This window comes from Mobula hypostoma, chromosome 10 (assembly GCF_963921235.1).
Source record: "Mobula hypostoma chromosome 10, sMobHyp1.1, whole genome shotgun sequence".
NCBI classification, from domain to species: Eukaryota; Metazoa; Chordata; class Chondrichthyes; order Myliobatiformes; family Myliobatidae; genus Mobula; species Mobula hypostoma.
The window spans coordinates 52,993,292-53,019,753 of record NC_086106.1 but is presented as its reverse complement, the minus strand read 5'-3'; the positions used below and the strand labels follow the sequence as shown (position 1 = coordinate 53,019,753).

Sequence of the window (26,462 nt, the reverse complement as noted above, 5' to 3'; positions counted from 1 at the left end):
AGGCTCAACAAGAAGCTCAGAGACCTCGGCCTTCACCCTGCCTTGTGCAGCTGGATCCTGTACTTCCTTTCAGATCGCTAGCAGGGGGTAAGAGTGGGCTCCCTCACCTCTGCCCCTCTGACCATCAACATAGTTGCCCCTCAGGGCTGTGTATTAAGCCCCCTCCTTTACTCTCTGCACACCCATGATTGTGTCACCACCCACAGCTCCAATCTGCTAATTAACTTGCTGATGACACTACACTGACTGACCTAATCTCAAATAATAACGGGACAGCCTACAGAGAAGTCATCACCACGACATGATGGTGTCAAGAAAACAACCTCACCCTCAATGTCGCAAAAACAAAGGAGCTGGTTGTGGACTACAGTAGGAATGGAGACAGGCTAGACCCTATTAACATCAATAGATCTGGGGTTGAGAAGGTGAACAGCTTTAAATTCCTTGGCATAAACATCACCAAGGACCTCACATGGTCTGTACATACCGGCTGTGTGGTGAAAAAGGCACAACAGCATCTCTTTCACCTCAGACAGTTGAATAAGTTTGTTATGGGCCCCCAAATCCTAAGAACTTTCTACAGGGGCACAATTGAAAGCATCCTGACTGACTGCATCACTGCCTGGTATGGGAACCGTACTTCCCTCAATCACAGGACTCTGCAGAGAGTGGTGTGGACAGCCCAACGCATGTGAACTTCCCACTATTCAGGACATTTGCAGGGACAGGTGTGTAAAAAGGGCACGAAGGATCATTGGAGACCCGAGTCACCCCAACCACAAACTGTTCCAACTGCTACCATCTGCGAAACGGTTCCCCAGCATAAAAAAAGGACCAGCAGGTTCCGGGACAGCTTCTTCCACCAGGCCATCAGACTGCTCAATTCATGCTGATGCAACTGCATCTCTATGTTATATTGACTATCCTGTTGTACATAATATTTATTATAAATTACTATAATTGTACATTTAGACTGAGACATAACATAAAGATTTTTACTCATATATATGAAGGATGCAAGTAATGAAGTCAATTCAATTAATAGAACTAAATTATCTTACAGAATAAACCATGTAATCTCCAAAAGCCTGTAATCAAAGATATGTATGGGGGAGTAGGGGGCTAAAACACATTGACTGAAGAGATGGGTGAAGGCAAGAAACCTAGGTGTATGTTAAAAAAAAAATACCCAATTGAGCATTTCAAGAGTTGGAAGCTACGAAGCTCAATTCTGAGTGCTGGGAAATGGGATTAACTTAAACAGATTCTTTATTGACCAAAGTGGACACGATGAACCAAATTGCTTCCTTTCTGTGCTGTAAATTACAATGATTTATGAAGCTCAATGTACTTGAAACACATCCAAATTATTATAATGCATGTATATCAACCAAGGCATATATTGGGTGCTTAACCAAAACAGTCAAATCAAAGAATTCTCTAACTCACACAATTATTGTACCAGTAGAAGTACATGGACCACATTGGCTACAATTGGTCCATACTGCTTATTTTTTTCCTGTTTGATATACCTATTAGTCCAGAAATCCACTGACTGATTTATTTAGCTATACAGCATGGAGTAGGCCCTTCCAGCCCTTCGAACCACACCTTCCTAGCAATCCCGACTGAACCACAGGACAAGTTATAATGACCAATTAACCTACCCAGTAGTTCTTTGGACTGTCACAGGAAACCGGAGGAAACCCACACATTCCATGGTGGAGGACATATGGAATGGTATTGGAGTTGTACTCAAAATTCTGAAATGCCCCAAGCTGTGATAGCTTTGCGCTAACCACTACACGGTCATGACAATGTGTTGATACACAATGGCTGCAGTCCCTTCATCACAGGTATAGCTTCTTTGAATTCAGAAAGCGGATCTGTACAAAATATTCCAGATACAAATTAACCAGGGTCCCTGAGTGTAAGAATCGGGCCACATGGGTAAGTTTTAGAAACAACTAGACAATGGGGTGACCCGTTGGGGCACCCTTTGAAAGAAGGGTAGTGCAGTTTGATGTGACCAGAATGAACATTAAACTTTCCTGAATGCTATTGCTATCTCTTTGATTTGGAAATTAAAGAAGAAAAACTCAGCTTATTAAAGAAGAAAGACGCATAGCAAGAGAAATACGTGACCAGAATGAATAATAAATATCCATGAAGTAAATTTGAAGGAATTCGGCTTGCTGGGTCGGGTCTGGAATTAAATGTCCGATGTAATGATGGATTTGGCCTTGAATAATCACAGAAGGATTCCATCAATTCCTAGTTGGAATGACTTCTTTGGCACCAAAGGATGTCATTTGCAAGAGGCAATTGTATTGTCTGATGTTCTTCCTGAACTCGTTTGCAATAGATTCATCATTGCTGTACAAATTGAGGAGTTCATTAGGTAGAGGCTGCAAATTGCCTATCCTGACCTTTCCCTTCATACAGCAGAAATGTGAGGTTTCTCCAGTGAATAGGAAGGCACGACAGTAAGGGCATACTCTCGTCATCCAACCAACATCAGCAGAAATGTGACGGCATGTGAGTCGTCCATTTGGCCTTGCTCTTTCTCAGTCGAGGTATTGTCGCCTAAAGCGTCCGTTGTCGTCTTCAGCAACGCTCACAATAATTACTCTGTGCTGCATATTCTCGAGTTGATCTTTCCTTTTCTCCTCTGTCTCTTCCTCTCTCCTCCTTCTCTGCCTGTTTTTGTCATTCTGAAGAACACGCAGCCCTTTCATCCTTCGTCTCTTCACCTCTTCTTCCATTTGTTCTTTCTCTCTGATCCTGTAGTCATGCAGCCATGGCCTGATTGAATTCTTGTTCTCTCCTGTCTGTGCCTATTGTTGTCATTTTGGAGACGTGCATGCCTGTCCTCCTCTGTCTTGTCTTCTCTCATCTTTTTTGTCCTGACTCTTTGAACCTGGAGTCGTGCGGGCCTGGCCTCATCCGATTGTTGTTCTCTCCCTCTCCTTGCCGCTTCCCGACGATGTTTGGCGTCATCTCTTGACCATAATGTCCCCCTTCTCTTTCCACGTGGCATAATTAGGCTATCCATATATTTTTACCCTAATGCTTGATAGAAGATAGGAACCAGTAACACCAAAGCCTCCAAGCTGCTGAGGCTGGCTATGCGCATGCGTCGGGCTGTGCCGTCCCGATTTCCATGATGGCCGATCGGGTCTCAGGTGAAAGGCAGCCTGTTGAGTTTTGGCGAATGAGCAATTTTATACGAATATATAACCCTGAACTTTGCCTGTATTCTGTAAGTTGGCGCATTTTAATTCGATTTAGCCAAAAAAAGTGCCGCTGTAATGCACCATTTGCGCTAATTGGAGGTCACAAACAGACAGACAGTGCACGAGTTTTAGTAGTATATAGATAATTAGGAAACACAAATACTCAAAGAAGTTTGAACTAATAAAGGGAAGTCATTTTGATTTGTTACAGGAAAATAATGTTTGATTATACAGATAAAATATTTTTCATGATAAAATTAACATGATACAAAATAAAATTTCCAAGCCCACAGACGATATAAAGCTTAGAACTTTCGTAAATAGTGAGGGCAATAATAGCAACAAGATACATACAGGTTGGCTGAGTGATCAAAAGGCAGAATAAATTTAATACAAAAAAATTTGAAGTGATATACCTTGGTGCAAAGGGTTAGGAAGAGACGTGCATGAAGAACAGTGTCTTGTCTTCTGCCTGGCCACATTGCAGCCTTCTGGACTCAACATTACATTCTAAAACTTCAGATAACTTGATTTATCTGGCTGCGTCAGCCATCAGCCTGTAATATTAGTTTGGATTGTTTCTTTTTTCCTTTCCTGTTTTTTTTTCCATCTTTCTTGGAGTGGGGTACATGTCCAATCTGACCTTCTGGGCATGTCCTCCTGCTCTTTTATTTCGCATTTCCCAGATACCATTACCTATTAACTGTTCCTGCTCACTCATTGACAAGATAAGCTTTATTTTAGTTTATTCTCATGGTCACCCAGTTTTACCCTATCCAAGACATCTCCTTCCCCTATCCTTTAAGCAGCTTAACCAGATTCTTCTGCCTCCTTTTCAGTTCCGAAGGGTCCCTGATCTAAAAACTTTGACTGCTTCTCTTACCACTACTCAGATTTCTAGCATTTCATGTTCTTGTTCTTTTGTAAATCTGGTTTTAATCATGTAAACAACATGGCTTGTCCATTATCTTTAAGGACATTGGCTGGAGAGCAGATACCAACACTGATCTACTTAACTTGTCAGTGGATTGAGGATTTTATGAAAACTGCACTAGTGTCTCTCTAGATTTTTGAGAATCTTGCTACAATTGGCCAATATCTCAGAAGAGCAAGAATCATTGTAGACCACAAGTTTTACGCTGGGTTTTAGGTATTAATTTTCACACACCCATTTGCTTAGGCAACTAAAAGGTGTATGGTGCACTGGAAACAAAGATGAATTTCATTATTAAAATTCACTTTCATTGAGAGGTGGTTCCTGAGATGTGGAACACAGTCCACATTTTCCAGGTGATGTTGAAGTAAACTTGGTTCAGAAAAATGGCCAACGGAGATGAAACAGTTTCCCATATGCCTATAGATTAGTGGGAGGTGAAACTGAGCACTTTCCACCACCCACAAACCACAAATTGTTGCTGGCTGAATGATCTTTGATGGTTCAGTTGTAAAGGGCATTATAAATATACGGGATTGGTCTCTTTATTTAATGGAAGATTTATCTGAAGCATCTCAGAGAAGGTTTGCTAGACCGATAGCTGTCTTTTTGGGTGAGACTGAAGAGAGACAAAGATAATGATTGCAACAGAAGGTCCTGACAGGTCTTGACGGGGTGAACAGGAAGAGAATGTTTCCTCTTACGGGGAAATCTAGAAAAGGGGTCACTAAAAATAAGGGACCTCCTGTTTCAAAATGACCAGGAGATTTTTTTTTTCTCCAATCATCATGAATCCAGTGAAACATACTGTAGTCACTAAATATTTTTAAGGGTGAGTAGGACTTAAATTTGATAAGCAAGGATGTGAAATATTACCGACGGAAGATCGAAAAACAGAGTTGAGATCACAATCATATCAGTCATAACCTTACTTAATAACAGTACAGGTTATAAGGGTCAGGTGGCCTACTTCTCCTTACAATTCTGAAATCTGACTACTGGTTTCGTAAATTAACAACTCCATTATTCTACCCCTACACAGTAATGCAACAAGAAAAATTGAGTAAAACGGGGGCAATGATGTTCTTGACTCCTTTACCAGAAAAGAACCCAGACTGGCTTGTTGGGAATACCAGGCGATCCAAGAACTAATAAATGCAAACGCAGAAAGTCCTTGAATTACAAATTCCACCATGTCTTAAGGGAAAATGAATTAACTCAAACAACGGAAGGCCATCAAGGTCAACAAAAGCCTATATGTCAACTGAGAACTCAGGAGATAACAGTATCCTCATGGAAGAGGGCGACTTTAATCATAAATTAATAACTAGGAGGCAAAAATGACAAGCGACCTGAGACATACAGGACTAATGACTAGTTTCAAGAAAGGAAAATAAGTTGACTGTGATAAATACCGAATGATGTTCCTGACATCTCCTGCAGTGAAAGTTATCAACAGTATCTTCCTCAATCCATCCTCCCCATCACTAAAATACTATTATCTGAATCACTGTGCAGGGAGTTCAGCTCACGGTTGCATTTTTGACTTGGAAACTGTTCAGCTTATGAACAGTTCTCAGGAACAGAATCCAACCACAACTTGGAGAGGACCTGAACCTCCTATACTTCCTTAAGCTTTATTATAATCTTCCTCACAGAAAATATGGAATGTGTTCTATGCACCCAAGGCCAAGCTACTAAGGCAAACTAGGAAAAATTGTGGTCCCAGTATTAGCCCATGGGGAACCTAACCGTTACATGAGGACTGCCAATTATCCAAGATGAAGACTTCAATATACAGGATATGTCCCCTCTACTCTTTCAATCCAGATGACAGGTGTTTACCTAAAACAGGGGTCCTCAACCTTCTACGCACTGCGGACCGGTTTCATATTGACTATATTCTTGCGGACCGGCGACCGGGGGGTGGGGGGTGGTGGTGGGGTTGCCAACGGACAAGAGTAGCAGTCAAATAGGCTGGGTTTACCCTGAGAAAGACTACAATGACCATGAAGCCTTGAGCGGGCGCATGCATAACTTGCGCATGCATGTACGATTTTTTTCTACAAATCGTTTTTGGCGATTCTGTTCGGGGGGGGAGGTGTTAATCACGACCGGAATATAGATGATAATTAGCTAATACGCTCAATTTCGTTTCTAAAAGAGTTTATCTAACGAATTTAATATTAAACACACAGCGCATATTTTCCTCGCATGAATATAGTGATAAGTCAAATATCGGGGAGGACAGGGGAGCTTGAAGGAAGTCTTGAACGAACTTCCAGTAGAAGTGGTAGAGGCAGGTTCGATATTATCATTTAAAGAAAAATTGGATAGGTATATGGACTGGAAAGGAATGGAGGGTTCTGGGCTGAGTGCAGGTCGGTGGGACTAGGTGAGAGTAGCATTCGGCACGGACTTAGAAGGGCAGAGATGGCCTGTTTCCGCGCTGTAATTGTTATATGGTTATATAAGTCAGTCAATAGCATCATAACATTTTAAGTAACATTTGGATATCAAACACAGCGCATATTTTCCCCGTATGAACATATAACATCAATATCGCTGAATCAGTTGGAGCCCTGGGCTTGTTTTCCTGCAACAACACAGTCCTATCAAAGGGTGATGGGAGACAGTGATACTCGAAGGAGGTTCCTTATGTCCAGTCTATTCTGCAATTTAGTTTTCGTTGCATTCATTGCAGAGATATGTTGGAAATGGAAGCAACGTTTTCAGTGCTTTCGTGGCTATCTCAGGATTTTTAGCCTTGACTTTGATCCAGAATGCCAGCAGAGATGTTATGTCAAATATGCTTTTCAGGCCGCCATTATTTGCAAGCTCAAGGAGTTGATCTCCTTCCTGCGCTGAAAAGCATGACGCGCGGGTAATGACCTCGCATGCGTAATGGCTCAACAGTGGGCGTGACAGGAAATGAGGAAAGGTGCAGCTAACTCATATCGCCAAATCATATCGTTTCCTCGTGTCCGGTAGCACATGCTTTGCGGCCTGGTGGTTGGGGACCGCTGACCTAAAACACTGACTTTGCATTTTCTTCACAGATGCTGCCTGATCAAAATTCCTCTAACAGTTTGTATTTTTGGTCCAAACAATCTTTCAACACTCTTTCTAGTTACTCAGACAGTTTGCTACAGATAATGTCACTGTCCCTTTTATTTCAAAGGCCTCAATTTTAATGACAAGCCTATTGTTAGCCAACGCCTTTCGTAAATCCATATATACAACATTCTATTGCATTGATCTCATTACACCAACTCCCAGCTAATTCAGCACAAAAATGTTAAAGAGGGAGACGATTGGAAATGTCTCTGAAAAAGGGTTTGATGCAATCAAAAAATCTAGACTTAAATGCATGCTAATTTACCTTAAGGATCCATTACAGACGTCCAGCTCTATCCTCCTCCTACCCCAGCTTTTGGAAAATCAGATCACTCTTCGATCCTGCTTTTGCCTGGGCCATAGTTAAAACTGTCTACTGTTGGTCCAACCAATCGGCCCACTGCTGCAGGACTGCTTCAATGACGTCAACTGGAATGTCTTCCATGATGAGGACGTCTCCAAATTTACTGATGGAGTCATGTGCTTTATCCGGAAGTGCATCGATGATGTTGTCCCTCAGAAGTCAGTCAGGGTCTTCCCGAACCAGAAACCCTGGATCAATAGTTCCATGCGAGCAACACTTGCAGTGCTACATTGAGCTTACATCACTGGCGATCAACTAGAGCTCAAGAAAAGCAGCTATGATCTGCGCAAAGCTTTCAAGGCTGCAAAACAACAATATAGGGGCAAGATTGAGTCAAGATTCACAATGAATAGCACATGTGACTTGTGGCGGGGGCTGCATACCATTGCAGACTTCAAAGCCAAACGGTGTGGTGCCGCCAACATCGTGGCCTCTCTCCCAGATGGGCTCAATCACCTTTACACTTGGTTCAATGTCGCTAACTCTGAGCCTCCAAGGAAAACCACCGCTACAACCTGCAACCTGGTCACCTGAGGCTGAGGTACGCAGCTGTTCCCAACGAGTGGACAGTCGCAAGGCTGCGGGACCAGACGACATCCCAGAGCAAGTACTCAGGATGTGTGCAGCACAACTGGCAGGTGTGTTTACTGACATTTTTAATCTCTCCCTCTCCCAGTATAGAGTGCCCTCCTGCTTCAAATTATCCACCATTGTCCCTGTACCAAAAAGACCAAGGTAAAATGCCTGAATGACTGGCGTCCTGTCACACTCACCTCAATAATAAGCGAACGTTTGAGAGGCTGGTCAATGATTACATCTGCAGCCTGCTACTACTCAGACTGAACCCCCTACAATTCGCCTACCAACACAACCGAATGACAGATGTTGCAACAGCCACTGCTCCGCATACTGTCCTTACACATCTGGAGAAGAAGGATGCTTTTGTGAGAATGCTGTCCTTGGACTACAGTTCAGCATTCAACACCATAATTCCATTCAGGCCTGACAAGAAGGTTAGAGACCTCGGCCTTGACCCTGAATTGTGCAGCTGGATCCAGGACTTCCTGTCAGATCACCAGCTGGTTGTAAGAGTGGGCTCCCTCACCTCCAACCCTCTGACTATCAATACAGGAGCCTCTCAGGGCTGTGAACTAAGTCCCCTCCTTTACTCCCTGCATACCCATGACTGTATCGCCACCCACAGCTCTAATTTGCTAATTACATTTGCCGACGACACTACATTGATTGGCCTTATCTCAAACAATAACGAGGTGACCTACAGGGAAGAAGTCACCTCTCTGACACAGTGGTGTCAAGAAAACAACCTCTCCCTCAATGTAACAAAAAAAAAGGAGCTAGTTGTGGATTACAGGAGAAATGGAGACGGGCTAACCCCTATTGACATCAATGGATCTGGGGTTAAGAGGGTAAACAGCTTTAGGTTCCTCAGCATCCACATCACCGAGGACCTCACATGGTCTGTACACACCAGCTGTGTGGTGAAAAAGGCACAAGAGCACCTCTTTCACCTCAGCTGGTTGAGGAAGTTTGTTATGGGCCCCCAAATCCTAAGAACTTTCTACAAGGGCACAATTGAGAGCATCCTGACTGGCTGCATCACTGCCAGGTACTGGAACTCCTCCCTTAATCGCAGGACTCTGCAGAGAATGGTGCAGACAGCCCAGTGCATCTGTAGTTGTGAACTTCCCATGATTCAGGACATTTACAAGGACAGGTGTGTAAAAATCCCGTAGGATCACTGGGGACCTGAGTCACCTTAACCATAGTCTATTCCAGCTGCTACCATCCAGGAAACAGTACCGCAGCATAAAAGTCAGGACCAACAGGCTCCAGGACAGCTGCTTCCACCAGGCCATCAGACTGGTTAACTCACGCTGATCTGAGTGTATTCTATATTACATTGACTGTTCTATTTATTATAATTTACTGTGATTGCACATTTAGACAGAGATGTAACGTAAAGATCTTTACTGATGTATGTGAAGGATGCAAGAAATAGAGTCAATTCAAATATCATGGAGTCATACAGAATAGAAACAAGTCTTTCATCCCACCAATTCCACATTGACCTACAATATTCCTTTTATTCTCCCCATCAACACCACACTACTTCCTAACCCCGATTCTATATTCACCCACACCAGAGGCGATTTATAAGGCCAACTTGCAGGTCTTTGGGATGCAGGAAGAAAATGGGACGCCCAAGGGAAACCCATACAGAGGGAAATATGAAACTACACACGAAGAGCACTGGAGATCATGATCAAATCGAGGACTGAGCTATGAAGCAGCAACCCTACCGGCTGCACTACGGTGTCTCCGCTGTTGCCAATATCAAGACCATTATTAGCAACGGTTACAATGGTGAAAATTGCTAATTTACTGGAATTATCACCATGCTACAAAAGATGGAAGGAAAGTTTGACAGGATATGTGATGCTGATCATTATCAGATATTTCCAGCCCATTCTGAAAGTTCCTGACACTGGCCTCTCCCACACTCTCCTTTCTTTATTCATGTGCTTAATCCCTTAAATATTTTTCAGTCACTAGATTAAGAATTTGTAGGTTCCATTGTATTACCTGACTTTTATAAACAAAATAAAAGATTCCTCATTACTAATTCTGTCCTTCTATTGGCCAATGTATCATCCTCCTGATCAAAAGACCATCACATCTTAAACTGACATCCTCCCTCTTCTGTATTATCCTTGAGCTATCCGCATGCAGCCTCCACATTTGTCCAATACTCCTGTCCTATCATTCAATGTCCACATTCCATCTTCAATAGATTTATCTCATCTAAAATGCTCCTGACAGTATCCCAATATGAGCTGAGTTCCATCCCCCTACATTGCTCCTTAACTTTGCCCGCAGATCAGTAATGCCCCAAATTCAAATATCTCACATGTCTAAATCCACCCTCATATCTTGGTCTGTCTCCTTAATATAATCCACATTAACTGTCAAGATTATTATACTCAACCAATGCTGGCCATTTTTCTTCATCCCACACCAGTATTTATGCCTATTAATCTAGGTTATTATTTCAAGAATAATCACAATCAGTGGTAGGACACTGCAAGTGCCACAGAAGGTAGGAGGGCTTAAGGAAAAGATGATCAGTAAAGCTTATCAAACACTGCCCTGCATTGATCAAAGAGAAAAATATAACAGCACAAAGTCAAATTGGAAACATATAATCCAGTTTAAGCCATGGTTAAGAGTACGGAGCATAGTTCTGTTTCCTGAACTGCAGGATTTTGATAATACTAGAAAGGATGCTAATGAGATGATAATTTTACCAGAGTTACAGAATTTATTGTTATGAGGACAAATTGAGAAGTCAGAGACTGGTTGGCAATGGAGTGTGAACCAAGAAAACGGGGTTACCAATGAAGATAATTTTTGGACAGATGAACACAATAGGCTGAATGGTCCCCTTGTGCATTGTAAATTGCAAACATTCTGTGTGTCACCTTTACGTTTAAATATATGGGTTTTAAACCATAGTTGAAACTGAGCAATAATATCGGCTGGAGGCTGTGTAGTGGAAAGAGCTGCCATGGACTAGGTCTTTTGTTGAGTCTAATCTGCTCTCTTAATTAACTGTGAAGGATCCCAAGATATTATATGTTAAAGAAGCAAGAGAATTATCCTTGCTGCCTTGGCCGATGTTTATTTCCCAAATGAATTTCAGTGAAGCATTTATCACTTGTAGGAGCTGTGGCTGTGAATTAACCAATCATTTCTTACTGCTCTTCAACAACTACACTTCAAATACAATTAACGCACATAAAAGTTGCTGGTGAACGCAGCAGGCCAGGCAGCATCTCTAAGAAGAGGTACAGTCGACGTTTCAATACAATTGGCTGTTTTAGTGTTTTATAATAGAGGGTGCAAAAAAAAGACATCAAATAAATATAGGTTTTTTTTAAACCAATGGAGGCTGAGGGAAGACCTGATAGAGCTTTATAAAATTATGAGAGACAGTAAGTATCTTTGTCCCAAGGCTGAAATATGTAATACCAGAGGGCACATATTTAAAATCAAAGGAAGTAAATTCAAAGGAGATATGTGGGACATGCTTTAATTTTACAGAGTGTGTTGGGCACCTGAAATATGCTGTCTGAGTTGGAGATGGAGATAAATACAATAAGGGCATTTAATAAGCTCCTAGATGGGCAGGAAATGGAAGGATACGGGCATTGTATAGGCAGAAGAGATTAGTTGGGTATTTGATTACTAATTTAATTAGTTCAGCCCAACATTGCAGGACCTACCCCTGTGCTGTACTGTTCCACATTCTAGAATCTTCTCTAAGAGAAAATTTGAGTGGTTACACAGAGATCACCTCCTCAAACGCTTAGCAGTAGTAAAAGACAACCATCTTTGTATGAAATTCCTGCAGAAATCCTTGATATCATTAGTCCATGTATCAAACTAGATTCTTGCAACCTGTTAAGTTTTATGAATATTAGCACCATGAGCTGGGCCACAGTCTCACAGAACCCAAATAAGAGGCAGTATAAAGGCTGGCTTTAAATGAAATGGTTAGCAATTATATTGCAAAGCACAACATTTTTGTGCACAATGCTAACAATTTCATCTAAAACTCAGTTGCTCTAAGGATTCATTTTGCATGTTAGGGAACTTTAGCATGACATTCTATGCATTTGACTTGTTAATGCAGAGGGTCCATTGCATCATTTCATGTACACACAGTGAGATTGAAAGGCATGCAATGTACAAATCTTATAATTTTCGTCATGGATACTGCTGAGCCACAGCAGTTACAGAATTCTCACAGTCCTAAGTGCGAAATTGCCAATGGTCATTAAAATATAAATTAATTTGACGAGAAAAACTGTGGAATGCATTTTGAAATTTAAAAAAGGTGCATAACAATGGGAAAGTCTCTATTCACAAGATCACACTGATGCAAAGGAGTTTCATTCTTCAAGGCAGGTTAGTTCATTCTGAAATTTCACTTTGATAACATCCCTCAAGGACTTCAAGTCCACTCCACATAGATTTTTTTGTTCAACACTACAGACCCTACTTCTACAATTCAATACCTAGACTCCCTGTGAATCTTTTTTTTTATCTTATGAATCAATTCAAATGCAAATTATTTATATAAAAACAATTCAGAGCCAAAATGGTTCTCCTTGCATTGTTATCAGGTCAGGATTTACAGCTTCTTAATTTTGATGCAAAGTAAATTCAATTCATATCATGTTTTATTATATGCACCCCTAATTCAGTCTCAAGTATATTCTCAGTAGAATCCACAGCAATACACTATTCTGACTAGGGTACAGTATAGAGAGGTACAAAATGTTTTACAACACTTGCAAAACAGAGTTCTGGACCATGACCTTCAATAACATGTGATATCACTCCTGCCTCTGAATCAGAAGGTTACCGGTTTATTCAGCCTCTGAAAGTTGAATCATTAAACAAGGGATAAGGTACACTGCTGGAGCATACTGAAAAGAAAGTGGCCAATGTTATGTTTGGGATATCACTGTAAAGGTAAGAAATTCTAAATGCCTTCAAGGTGAAATTGCAGCGTGTGACATATTCTGAAAATTACACAATCTGAAGATGAGTTTACCCAGAGCCTTGTTCAACTGGCCTTACCCAACTGCATTCATTTCCAAAATAGATTCTACTCTACACAAATAATGGAAAAGGCATTTATTCCACCATAACTCACATTCTGTGTTATTTTTCTAGATCTTCAATTAAGAACATGAAAAAAATTGCAGTAATAGACAAGAGCAACTAAGGCTTCTTGTGACATTTTTAAAGAGTTATAACTGATATTAGACTCTTGAGAAAGCAAAGCCCATATAAACAAGGATGTTCAAAATTTATTGTCCTGAACGTTAATTATACTCAACAAATGAGCATTGGCAATCCCCTAGAATAGCTTATTTGAATGATTATGGGCAGCACATCTGATAGAGCTGCTGCCACACAGCTCCAACAGCTTGGGTCAATCCAAGCCTCGACTGTGTCAAGTTTGCAAATTTTCCCTGTGACCACATACTTCTGGGTGTTGCAGTTTCTTCTATCATACCAAAGGAATGCTAATTGGACACTATAAATTAGCCCTAGTACGTTGATGAGTGATGAATAGGAATGTGAGCAGAATAAAAAGGGTTAGGGTGCAAAAATTGGATTTTGATGGTTGGCATGTACACAGAAGGTCAAAGGGTCTGTTTCTTCGGTTGTAAGTCTCTAACTCTCTTTAGATCTTGGCAAATGAAGAAATTCCAACTCATTTCAGTCCAGAGTTACTTCATCCTGGGACAATGCCTTCCAGTTTAAGATGCACCACTGAAGATGGGTGACAGCTTACTGACAGTTCATAAACCAAGAAATACAATTAAATACTTCATTAATAACACTTTTCTGTGGAAAAATTGTGGTAAACTATCACTGCAAACAATGAAGTGGTGAGCGAAGACAACACAAGGATCAAGGCATGTGGGTGAGATGCAAAATCGATGAAAAGTTGAGGTACATTTGAAAAGTGGTTGCAGAGAGTCGAGGTGAAGTCGAGGCATGCAATGCAGAGAAAAGTTGGAACCCATCCACCTAAACCAAAAGCGAGATTGGGCCAATCTAGGTGCCGGGCTGACTTGGAAAGATCAGATACAAGTTGAAATGCAGCGACAGGGTCCAGGCCCAGAATCTATCTAAATGACAGGGTCCGGGTCCTAGTGCGGGGAATGACCTGGTGTTTGGATGATTTAAATGCTGGGTCAGATGGTTTAAAGAGGCAGGGTGTCGGGACCAGAGATGAAGATTGGGCTGGTTCTGCTCGTTACTCCATGACATTTGCTCTGCTCTTCGCTGCACTAAGGCGAAGGCTGCGAGTCTGCTCCAAGCTTTGTGGCTGTGAGTTCTTTGACAATTTGCGCTGCCGTGTGATGAAATGAGGTTGAGGCCATGGGCCTGCTTCAGCTGCTCTGGGCTTCATGTCCATGGACTCACTTTCAATCTGAATGCTGTTGCTTGCATGATGTGTTCTTTTTCCTCTCTGCACACTGGGTGTTTGTTGGTCTTTTTTTCTAAATGTCTTTTTGTTTTGTTGCTGTTTGTAAGCAGCCGAATCTCAAGGTTGTATAATTTATAGATACTTTGATAATAAATAACCTTTGAACTCTTTCGTAACTCTCCAGCTCAACATTCTCTGAAAATCTTGTATCGTAAAATCTTAGCATGTTACCAATGCTTCAAGGTTTACAGAGAGGCATTCTGTCGTGGAACCTCTGGGGCTCTGTCTCCATCCACAGGCAGTCAGATGGAATGCAAATGTTCATTGCTCAGAACAAAGAAAGGCTTTACGTGCAACAGGGTGTATTTGAAATGTAGAAACCATTATAAGATACATATAATACAGCAGGCAATTTATACATAGCACCTTCCCAATAACAGCAATATATTAATGATTAAATAATCTAGCATTGCCTAACAATGGCCAAGGGGAAAACACTGGTCAGAACACCAACAAGAGTTCTCTTGCTCTTCAAGATAGAGCCCTGAGATCCATGAAATCTATCTGTCTGAATGGATTACAAGGTCCTTGGTGCAACATTTGAAATATATCCATCAATATAACACTTTCCCAAAACTGTAGTTCATTGTCAAATATTTTTGTGTACACTTAGACCTACAACCTTCTGATTAATACATGACACAAATGCTAGAATCAAACAACACCAGACACAACTGCACCACCTGCACTGAGACTTTTCTAAATTTGAAAATGCTACATTGGGTTTTGGTCAGTTTTGTAGAAATCAAGAGAATATATATTTTTTAGTTATTTTACTTGAGAAGGAAATCATTGGCAGCATTAGAAGGGGACAATTGCAATTTATTTGGTTCTACTTTTATTCTCATTTGTCTTCTCCTTTTATCTCAGAGTGGTCACTATGGTCTTGCAACAACAAGCAGTTACCCCTATTGCCTTTATATGAATAACCATTTATTAATACTTGGGAGTCCTCATTCAGGATTCCAAAAAGGTTAACTTACAGATTGAGTCGGTGGTAAGAAAGACAAATGCAATGTTAATATTCACTTCGAGAGGACTAGAATATAAAAGCAAGGATGTAATGCTGAGGCTTAATAGGGCATTGGTCAGATTGTATTTGGAGTACTGTCAGCAGTTTTCGGCCCCTTGTGCAGGCATTGGAGAGTCTCCAGACAAGGATTGCAAAAATAATCCAGAGAATGAATGGGTTAATATATGAGAAGTGCTTGATGTTCCCAGCCTGTACTTGCTGTAGTTTAGAAGAATGAGGGGAGGATCTCATTGAAACTATATTGAAAGGGCTGGATAGAGTGGATACGAAGAGTGTTTCCTATGGGGGGGGGGACCTAGGACCAATTGGCACAGCCTCAGAATACAAGGACAAATCTTTAAAACAGAAATAAGGAGAAATCTCTTCAGTCAGAGGAGTCCACAGATGGCCATGGAGGCCAAATTAGTAAGTATATTTAAAGCAGAAGTTGATAGGCTCTTGATTCGTAAGGATCAAATGTTAACGGGAGAAGGCAAGAGGATAGGGTTAAGGATAGGGTAGAGGATAATAAATCAGCAACAATGGAATGGCGGAACAGACTCAGTGGGCCAAATGTCTAATTTTGTTCCTGTATCTTACGGTTTATGATCTTATGCACTACACATTTAAACTGAATTTTTTCTATTCTAGTTTTAATCATTAGAATCAATTTGTAAGGAGATACCCTATATGATAAATAGAACTAGATAGTTAAAGGTGGAGAGGATGCCAAGACTGAAGTCTATTATTCCATATTATTTAAATAAATGAGTCAATTGCTTTTGAAAAAGAAAATTTGGAAAAAAATCTGCCAAGCTAAATTTGTTTTCCAGCTGACTGCTGACTGACGTGAATTTGCTCCTTGCGCCATCTAGACAAATTGGTTGCTTCATGCATCATCCAAACGTACTACTAAACAGTTAACTCAGGATCAACTGCAGTCATACAGTGGCCCTCAGTTTAACCTGAATTAGCGATTCCACTACTTTGCAAGGAAGCTCTCAGCACTCAACAGTAAGAGCTGACTCAGAGCTCTAAACACATCAGAACACTGACTTTAAGAAAAACATTAAAAGGATCAGATGAATCTTAGAAGTGCGCAGTACTTCAAGCACCATCGGTGAAGAAATAAAGAGTTTGATGATCTTCCATTTGAACATCAGGTAATTGGCCTAAAATGTTAACTATTTCTCTCTCCGCAGATTTGATCAGCAAAACCAGAGATGATTATCATATACATGAGGAATAAACCGGAGTTCCATAAGCCAGTCCTCATTAGGTGAATGGAAGTGGAGAAGGTCAGTAAATTAAAATTCCTTGGTGTTATCATATTAGAGGATCTGTCCTGGGACCAGCACATAAGTGCCATCACAAAAAGAAGGCACAACAATGCCTCTACTTTCTTAGAAGTTTGCATAGGTTTGGCACGTCACCAAAAACTTTGACAAACTTCTAGAAATGCACAATGGGGAGTGTCCCAACTGGCTGCATCACACCTGGTATGGAAACACCAATGCCCAGGAATGGAAAACTCTACACAAACTGGTGGATACAGCCCAGACCATCACAGGCAAAGCCCTATCCACCTCTAAGCACATTTACATGGAGCGCTGCTACAACAAAACAGCAGCCATCATCAGGAACCCTTACCAGCTCGTTGTTACTATCACGCAGGAGGTACAAGAGCCTTAGGTCCCACACCACCAGGTTAAGGAACAACTATTACACAAAAACCACCAGACTCCTGAACCTGTGTTGATAACTTCACTCACCACTACTCTGAACGGATACCACAATCTACAAACTCACTTTCAAGGACTCCACAACTCATATTCTCAGTAATACTTTTTTTCAACAATTTGACTTCCTTTGCACATTGATTTTGTCAGTCTTTGTTTATGTATATTTTCATAGAACATAGAAAACGTACAGCACAATACAGGCTCTTCGCCCACAATGCTGTGCCAAACATGTACTTACTTTAGGAATTACCTAGGGTTATCCATAGCCCTCTTTTTCTAAGCTCCACGTACCTATCCCAGAGTCTCTGAAAAGACTCTATTGTATCCGCTTCCACCACCGTGGCTAGCAGCCCATTCCATGCACTCACCACTATCTACGTAAAAAACTTATCCTGACATCTCCTTTGTACCTATTTCCACGCACTTTAAAACTGTGCCCCCTCATGCTAGCCATATCAGCCCTGGGAAAAGCCTCTGACTATTCACACAGTCAATGCCTCTCATCATCTTATATACCTCTATCAGGTCACCTCTCACCCTCCATCGTTCCAAGGAGAAAAGGCCATGTTCACTCAACCTATTCTCATAAGTCATGCCCCCCAATCCAGGCAGCATCCTTGTAAATCTCTTTTGCACCCTTTCTAGTTTCCACATTCTTCCTGTAGTGAGGGGACCAGAACTGAGCACAGTATTCCAAGTGGGGTATGACCAGGGTCCTAAATAGCTGCAACATTACCTCTCAGCTCTTGAACTCAATCCCACAGTTGATAAAGACCAATGCACCGTATGCCTTCTTAACGGCACAGTCAACTTGCACAGCAGCTTTGAGTGTCCTATGACTCGGACCCCAAGATCCCTCTGATCCTCCACACTGCCAAGAGTCTTACCATTAATACTATATTCTGCCATCATATTTGACCTACCAAAGTGAACCACCTCACACTTATCTGGGTTGAACTCTATCTGCCCCTTCTTGGCCTAGTTTTACATCCTATCGATGTCCCGCTGTAACCTCTGACAGCCCTCCACACTATCCACAACACCCCCAACCTTTGTGTCATCAGCAAATTTACTAACCATCCCTCCACTTCCTCATCTAGGTCATTTATAAAAATCACGATCCGAAGGGGTCCCAGAACAGATCCCTGAGGCACACCAGTGGTCACCGACCTCCATGCAGAATGTGACCCGTCTACAAGCACACTTTGCCTTTTGTGGGCAAGCCAGCTCTAGATCCACAAAGCAAGGCCCCCTTGGATCCCACGCCTCCTTACTTTCTCAATAAGCCTGGCATGGGGTACCTTATCAAGTGCCTTGCTGAAATCCATATACACTACATCTACTGCTCTACCTTCATCAATATCTTTAGTCACATCCTCAAAAAATTCAATCAGGCTCGTAAGGCATGCCCTGAAATGAATTTCAGGGTGTTAATATGATAACATAAGTACTTTAATTATAAATTTTACTTTGAACTTTGAGATATTGCTCAATTTACTCTTTTTCTTTCAGATTTCCAGCACTGGCTACATTCTGCTCTCAATAAAAAGTGTAGGACACATTAAGGTTCTATCAGAAGATCAGTGAAATGTTTCTAACAATAATTAATTTCCTTTAAATTCTTATTACCACAGTTTAGATTCATTAGTACAGGCAAATATAAAGCATAATCCCTAGAATTTTCAATGGAAAGTCACGTCCTGAGCACTATCTCCATGTATTTAATTCTTTGTTCTACTCTTATTCTCATGTATCTTTCCCTTTTATCTCTAAAAACTCAGTTTTCTTTCCCAAGCATGTCTGTTTATTATTGTAAATACAAACAGCCAAGTCACTTTACATTCTTCACACTAATTTTCTTTTTCTGCTTCTATTGATCGCTTCAGCCCGAGACTTCACTGTGGCCAATTTCCCAGTAACACAATTTAAAAATGGCATAATGTTTTAAATAAATGTGCCCTTTAATTGTTTCTTCAGAATTCTGTTCAATGAGTACTTAACAATAAGAGACAGACCACATCTCATGTCTTCCCTTCCATGAATGCAACTTGCGGGATCAGAGATGGAGAAAGGAATAGGTATTTTTCCTTCAAGTCCCACCAATCTCAGTGGCAACAGCTATTACGATAGTGAAACAGAGCTGATGGTCAGATTATTTTCTACAAACACAAATTCAGAAGGACTAATAGTCCGAACGTCAAGTTTTGTAATGCATGACTATGTTGAATGTTTGGTGGTGATTCTTTTTCCCTGTGTACAATGGACCAGTGGCACAGACTTTTGATGTGATGCTGAACTCCTTCAAGTGAGAACTGATTCTATTTCTGAGGGGAGTGGGTGGCTGAAATGACAATGTATAAAAAAAGACATTTCCACAGAATTATATAATGGTTTGAGATACTTCTCCTCCATGATCTCCATCAGCACAGGTGAACCACAGGGCCGTGTGCTTAGCCCCCTGCTCTACTCACTTTACACCCATGACTGTATGGCACTAAAAAGGTAGCAAGAATTCAAGATTTTCTTTACTGAAATGACCAGTATTTTTTCATCTGTTTTTGACTTCTCATGCAGGAGTGCTTGGCTTTCAAGGGGATTGAGAAAACTCCATACAGAATTCACAAGGCAGTTCAGTTATGTGGGTTGTACTGAAAGATTCAGATGCTCCTTTATCTGTTCCTATGTTTGTAGATTAATTTTTCTCCTCAGATAATGACTACAAGAATTATTAAAATTGTAGGTGTCAAACATTAATTTCCAAAAGTGAAGAAAATACTGGATCCCTTAACATTGACATTTCATGCTGCCCTGCTACAAAGTCCACCCCCAACCCCCAACAGTAACATTTTTTGGTGGAATATTTCAATGGAATTTATGGAACGATCATATTGACAATAAGTAATTGTTTATTCCATTACTGGCTCAGAATTAAAGGTTTGTTTTGATAATTAAATGACTTTTGAGTCTCTTATCTATCAGTGCATACACCGATAGTTCATCTTATTTCCTCACTTCAAATCATTTTCATCCTCAATGTTACAATTTCAGGTATTCGGTGCTTTATTTGGTGCATCAACTCCTGAAGTATAATTAAATCCTGAAAGTGAAACTGCTGAAACAGTAGCAAATGAATTCCAAGGTAGCCAGATATAAATTTTAATTAAAATGTATGCAAACATATGCAGCAATGCATATTGTTAGGAAACTCCTTTTCCAAGAAAATGAATGATGCATAAAATATCAATTAGACTAAAATGTTTAAGAATCAGCAAATGTAAACTCAAAGGCTCAGCATGTGCATTCAGATCTCGAACATAAAATTACCATTTCTTTTGGGTAAGATCACTTAAAGCTACCAATTAGTTTGAACTGGAATTTAACAACAAATTTTTATTATATTGTATTGCCTGACTATTCCATGCTGCACTGAGGGAGTAGATGAACAATGCAGACCAAAGAATTGAAATGCAAGCTTCACTGCTATCTTTGGGGGTTCATAGTTTTCATTTAAAAACTTTATTAAGTTATGGAAGTGGCATTAAGTTAATCCACAGCATTGTCTTTTATTATTTACAATCTATACGGCTTTTTGGGGTAATTTAGTTTTCACCTGATAAAGAACTAGAAGGGGTTTCATTTCCCAATTCTCTACACCACACTCCAGTCCAGTTGGTGGCAGTAATGCACCTTTAATTTGGACTGCCAATCACCATTAAAAGTCAGAAGAGGAAAACAATGGAGATGGCATATTTTGATGAAGTGTAAAACCAGGGTGACATATGCACTCTCAGATAAATATTTCCTAAACTAATCAGAAGTTTCTGTGAACTGGCCTAAATTTCTACCTTACCTAATTCTTGACAAAAAGTATTCACAATTTATTTAATTTGCTACTTGTAGGACTTTGCTGTGAACAAATTGCCTACATTGACAACACTTCTCAGTTTATATATATTATGACAGCATTATCTAAAGGATCTTCCTACCTTTCCTCAACTGAACATGAGCTGAATCTCTTGATGGAATTTGGAGGAATTAAATGCCCTAAATCTACAAGAACAAAAGCTTCAAAATAATTCCAATCACCTTCACTTGACACGTTCCCTGGAGCACATAAATCAAAAATCCAAGAGTTAACACAAGCAAAAGGAGGCGAAGGTTTTACAATTTCAGAAAAAATACTGACAATGCTAAAGATTTTTTTTATTATTAAGTTAATGTACATGCCCTGCCTCAATGTCCAGTAACAGTTACGTCCATAGTAATGAAGTGTTCTGAGATTTTGGTGATGAAACATCAGCTCCTGCCTGAAAGACAACATGGATCCACTCCAACTTGCCTAACACAACAAGTCCACAGCAGGTGCCATCTCATGAGCTCTTCACTCAATCCTGGAACAAGCAAAGTTGCATACTTCAGCATGCTCTTTATCGGCTACAGCTCAGCATTCAATACCATCATCCCCCCCCAAATTAATCAATAAGCTTCAAGGCCTTGGCCTGAATACCTCCTTGGGCAATTGGATCCCAGATTTCCTCACTTGTAGACTCCAGTCAGTTTGGATTGGCAACATCTCCTCCACGATCTCTATCAGTACAGGTGTACCACAGGGTTGTGTGTTAATCCTCCTGCTCTACTCACTTTACACCCATGACTATGTGGCTAAGCACAGCTCCAATGCCATAGTCAATTTTGCTGATGACACCCCTGTTGTGGGCCGAATCAAAGATGGTGATGAATCAGCATGCAACAGGGAGATTGAAAATTTGGCTGAGTGCCATCATAACAACAACCTCTCACTCAATGTCAGAAAGACTGAGGAACTGATTACAGACTTCCCAAGAGGGAAACCAGAGGTCCATGAGCCAGTCCTTATCAGAGAATTAGAGACAGAGAGGGTTAGCAACTTTAAATTTCTGGGTGTTACTATTTCAGTGGACCTGTCCTGGACCCAGCATGCAACTACAATTGTGAAGAAAGCACAGCAGCGCCTCTCCTTCCTCCTTTCTACGAAGATTCGGCATGACATCTAAAATTTGGACAAACTTCCACAGCTGTTTAGTAGAGAGTGCGTTGACTAGCTCTATCACAGCCTGGTATGGAAACACAAATGCCTTTGGACGGAAAATCATACAAAAGATAGTGGATTTGGCTCAGTACATCATGAGTACTGAGCCCTCCCAACAACTGAGCTCATCTACATGAAACACTGTAGTAAAAAAGCGGCATCCATCATCAGCAATCCCTCCCCCCACCCCACCCAACCCACCAGGCCAGGCTCTCTTCTCGCTATTGCCATCCGGTAGAAGGCACAAGAGCCTCAGCACTCACACCACTAGCTTCAAAAACAGATACTACCCCTCAACCATCAGGCTCTTGAATAAAAGGGGTAACTACACTCACTTGTCCCATCATCGAAATGTTCCCACAATGATCTCACTTTAAGGAACCTTTCTCTCATTATCTCACGTTCTCATTATTTGTTGCTATTTATTTACATTTGCATTTTCACAGTTTGTTGTCTTCTGCACTCTGGTTGATCTTTCACTGATTCGGTTACAGTTACTATTCTATGGATATACTGTGCATGCCCAAAAGAAAACAAATGTTGACACATATGTACTTTGATAATAAAATTTACTTTGATTTTTGAACTTGAATTATGTTATTCTGTTTCAAATTTTAAACTACACACAAAATTATTATTCCAGATAAAGTATACTGCTGTTTAGTGTTACAGAACAATGATAATACAAGAACATCAGTGCACATCTCCATTATGTATTAGATTTCACTTGTAACACACATCAAAGTTGCTGGTGAACGCAGCAGGCCAGGCAGCATTTCCAGGAAGAGGTACAGTCGATGTTTCGGGCCGAGACCCTTCATCAGGACTAACTGAAGGAAGAGTTAGTAAGAGATTTGAAAGTGGGAAGGGGTAGGGGAGATCCAAAATGATAGGAGAAGACAGGAGGGGAGAGGGATGGAGCCAAGAGCTGGACAGCTGATTGGCAAAAGGGATATGAGAGGATCATGGGACAAGAGGCCCAGGGAGAAGGAAAAGGGGGGGGGGCGGGGAACCCAGAGGATGGGCAAGGGGTATAGTCAGAGGGACAGAGGGAGGAAAAGGAGAGAGAGAGAAAGAATGTGTGTATATAAATAAATAACGGATGGGGTACAAGGGGGAGGTGGGGCATTAGCGGAAGTTAGAGAAGTCAATGTTCATGCCATCAGGTTGGAGGCTACCCAGACGGAATATAAGGTGTTGTTCCTCTAACTTGAGTGTGGCTTCATCTTTACAGTAGAGGAGGCCGTGGATAGACATATCAGAATGGGAATGGATGTGGAATTAAAATGTGTGGCCACTGGGAGATCCTGCTTTCTCTGTCCACCAGAGGAACTTGCTAAGGAGTGGGAAGATCTGTCTGAGATGGGAAAAAAACTAAACAGCAAAAACTTGTCAGCAACTAAACCACAACCAGCCACGGGTTCCTGGTAAGCTTTGTTACAATACCCTTTATTATATTAAAAAATGCACTAGCAATAGATACTTTTCTAATTAAGGCTTGATAAAGGATGATATAATCAGAAATTTAGAATAGATGTTTTTTTTCTAGTAATTGTTGATTTTACAGAAGCGAAAAACAAGGCTTAACTGTTTTAGTTAGTTATCTGGATCCTGACAGCATCAGAAATCCAAGAAAAACAGTGCATTTTTGAATGCTACAATTGCTATAAATGCTTGAAATGTAGGATAATATTGTGCCCTAAACTATAGCATACGATGCAGATGAATGAAAATTACTAAGTACAATGCAAAATATCCACGAGGTTGTTTTGAATGATGGCAATATATTCCCTAAACAGATGTCTCACTGTCTCGATCTCCGGAGACAGCTTATCCACCGATGTCTATTATAAAACAACGGACTCTCACAGCTACCTGGACTGTACCTTGTCCCACCCTGCTACTTGTAAAGACACCATCCCCTTCTCTCAATTCCACCATCTCCGCTGCATCTGCTCTCAGGATGAGGCTTTTCACTCTAGAATGAAGGAGATGTCCTCCTTTTTCAAAGAAAGGGGCTTCCCTTCTTCTATCAACACTGCCCTCAACCGCATCTCTTCTATTTCATGCACATCTGCTCTTATCCCATCCTCCCGACACCCTACCAGGGATAGGGTTCCTCGTCTTCACCTACCACCCAACCAGCCTCCATGTCCAGCACATAATTCTCCGAACCTTCCGCCGCCTCCAAATGGATCTCACCACCAAACACATTTTTCCCTCCCCCCCCCACTTTCTGCTTTCCGCAGGGATTGCTCCCTATGGGACACCCTTGTCCATTCGTCCCTCCCCACTGATCTCCCTCCTGGCACTTCTCCTTGCAAGCAGAACAAGTGCTTCACCTGCCCCTACACCTCCTTCCTCACTACCATTCAGGGCCCCAAACAGTCCTCCCAAGTGAGGCAACACTTCACCTGTGAGTCTGTTGGGGTACTCACGGTGTGGACTCTTTTACACTGGTGAGACCCGATGTAGATTGGGAGACCGCTTCGCTGAGCATCTACACTCCACCTGCCAGGACAAGTGGGATCTCCCAGTGGCCACCCATTTTAATTTCACTTCCCATTCTGCTATGTCCATCCATGGCCTCCTCCACTGTCAGGATAAGGCTACACTTAAATTGGAGGAACAACACCTTACATTCCGTTTGGGTAGCCTCCAAACTGATGGTATGAACATCTATTTCTCAAATTTCCAGTAATGCCTCCACATCCCCCGCTTCACCATTTCCCATCCCCTTGTCCCTCTCTCATGTTATCTCCTCGCCCGCCTATCGCCTCCCTCCAGTGCTCCTCCCCCCCACACCCCTTCTTCTTTCTTCCACGGCTTTCTGTTTCTTTCACCAATCAACTTCCAAGCTCTTTGCTTCATTCATTCCCCCTCCAAGTTTTACCTATCGCCTGGCGTTTCTCTCTCCCCCGCCCCCCACCTTTTCCCCCACTTCTACTCCTCAGCGTTTTTTCTCCAGTCCTGCCAAAGGGATTCGGCCTGAAACGTTGGCTGTACTTTTCCATAGATGCTGCCTGGCCTGCTGAGTTCCTCCAGCATTTTGTGTGTGTTGCTTGGATTTCCAGCATCTGCAGACTTCCTCTTGTTTGTGTCATTCTTCAGAGGTTTTGGTCTAAATTTGCAAACCCTTGTATTTTAAGGTTCCCTACACATACTGAAGTAGATTTTCAACTTTGACTGAAGTGCCACTTTTTGACATTTTCCCATAGTGAATAACAAAGCATCAGAGGCACTTGCTGAGCAAATGGTTCTAACCATCTAGCAGAATGCCTCACCACCTAATCTTAACAACAAGTACCAAGACCTCATTTGTCTGGCAGTGAGAGGGATCCTCTTATTAACCATTCGGTGTCAGATGCCACAGAACTGAAATGACACCAAGAGTAGAAATATTAAAAAGGAACATACTGCATTTTCAATGAAGATTTCAGAAATACAACCCAATACAGCATCTGAATGAGCAGTGAATCAACTGCGAAGAATCAGCAAGATCATAATTTTCCATGCCACAGTAACCAAACTTGGCCTCTCAAGTGCCATGTACAGTTCAAACTAAATAATTCTCTATGCATATACTGTATGCTTCAGAAAACAAAAGGAAAGCATTCACTGATTTTTTTTTTAATTATTCTTAGTTAAGGAGATCCTATTACATTAATGAGTATGTTGATATATATCCTGTTCCTCCACTACTCCAGTTTATCACATTCCCTTGTTTTGTTACACTTCCCGATCACTTCTCTGGATTAAATTCCATTTGTCAATTGTCTGCTTAATTGCTAATATCTATATCCTCCTGCAAACTATAGTTTTACACCCCATTGTCAACCACACAGCTATTTTTTAAATCATTTACAAATTTCATCATCTACACTACATGGATATAC

General features: G+C 41.2%; 1 protein-coding gene and 1 long non-coding RNA gene across 7 annotated transcripts in view; one reads left to right on the top strand and one right to left on the bottom strand.

The window, feature by feature from the left end:
* The window catches only part of klhl13 (kelch-like family member 13), a 231,730-nt gene that overhangs the window by 120,174 nt on the left and 85,094 nt on the right, over positions 1-26,462 (bottom strand). The window contains exon 2 of one of the 6 annotated variants that reach the window (XM_063060503.1): positions 7,553-7,952. The exons of the other annotated variants lie outside the window; for them this stretch is intronic. The gene's annotated coding sequence lies outside the window, so the exon portion shown is untranslated. The remainder of the gene's footprint in view (positions 1-7,552; positions 7,953-26,462) is intronic. 6 annotated transcript variants of the gene reach the window in all.
* The window catches only part of LOC134352905 (uncharacterized), a 71,409-nt gene continuing 57,473 nt past the window's right edge, over positions 12,527-26,462 (top strand). Inside the window, exons 1-2 of the long non-coding RNA XR_010019499.1 lie at positions 12,527-13,210; positions 16,959-17,054. This is a non-coding gene — a long non-coding RNA (uncharacterized LOC134352905). The remainder of the gene's footprint in view (positions 13,211-16,958; positions 17,055-26,462) is intronic.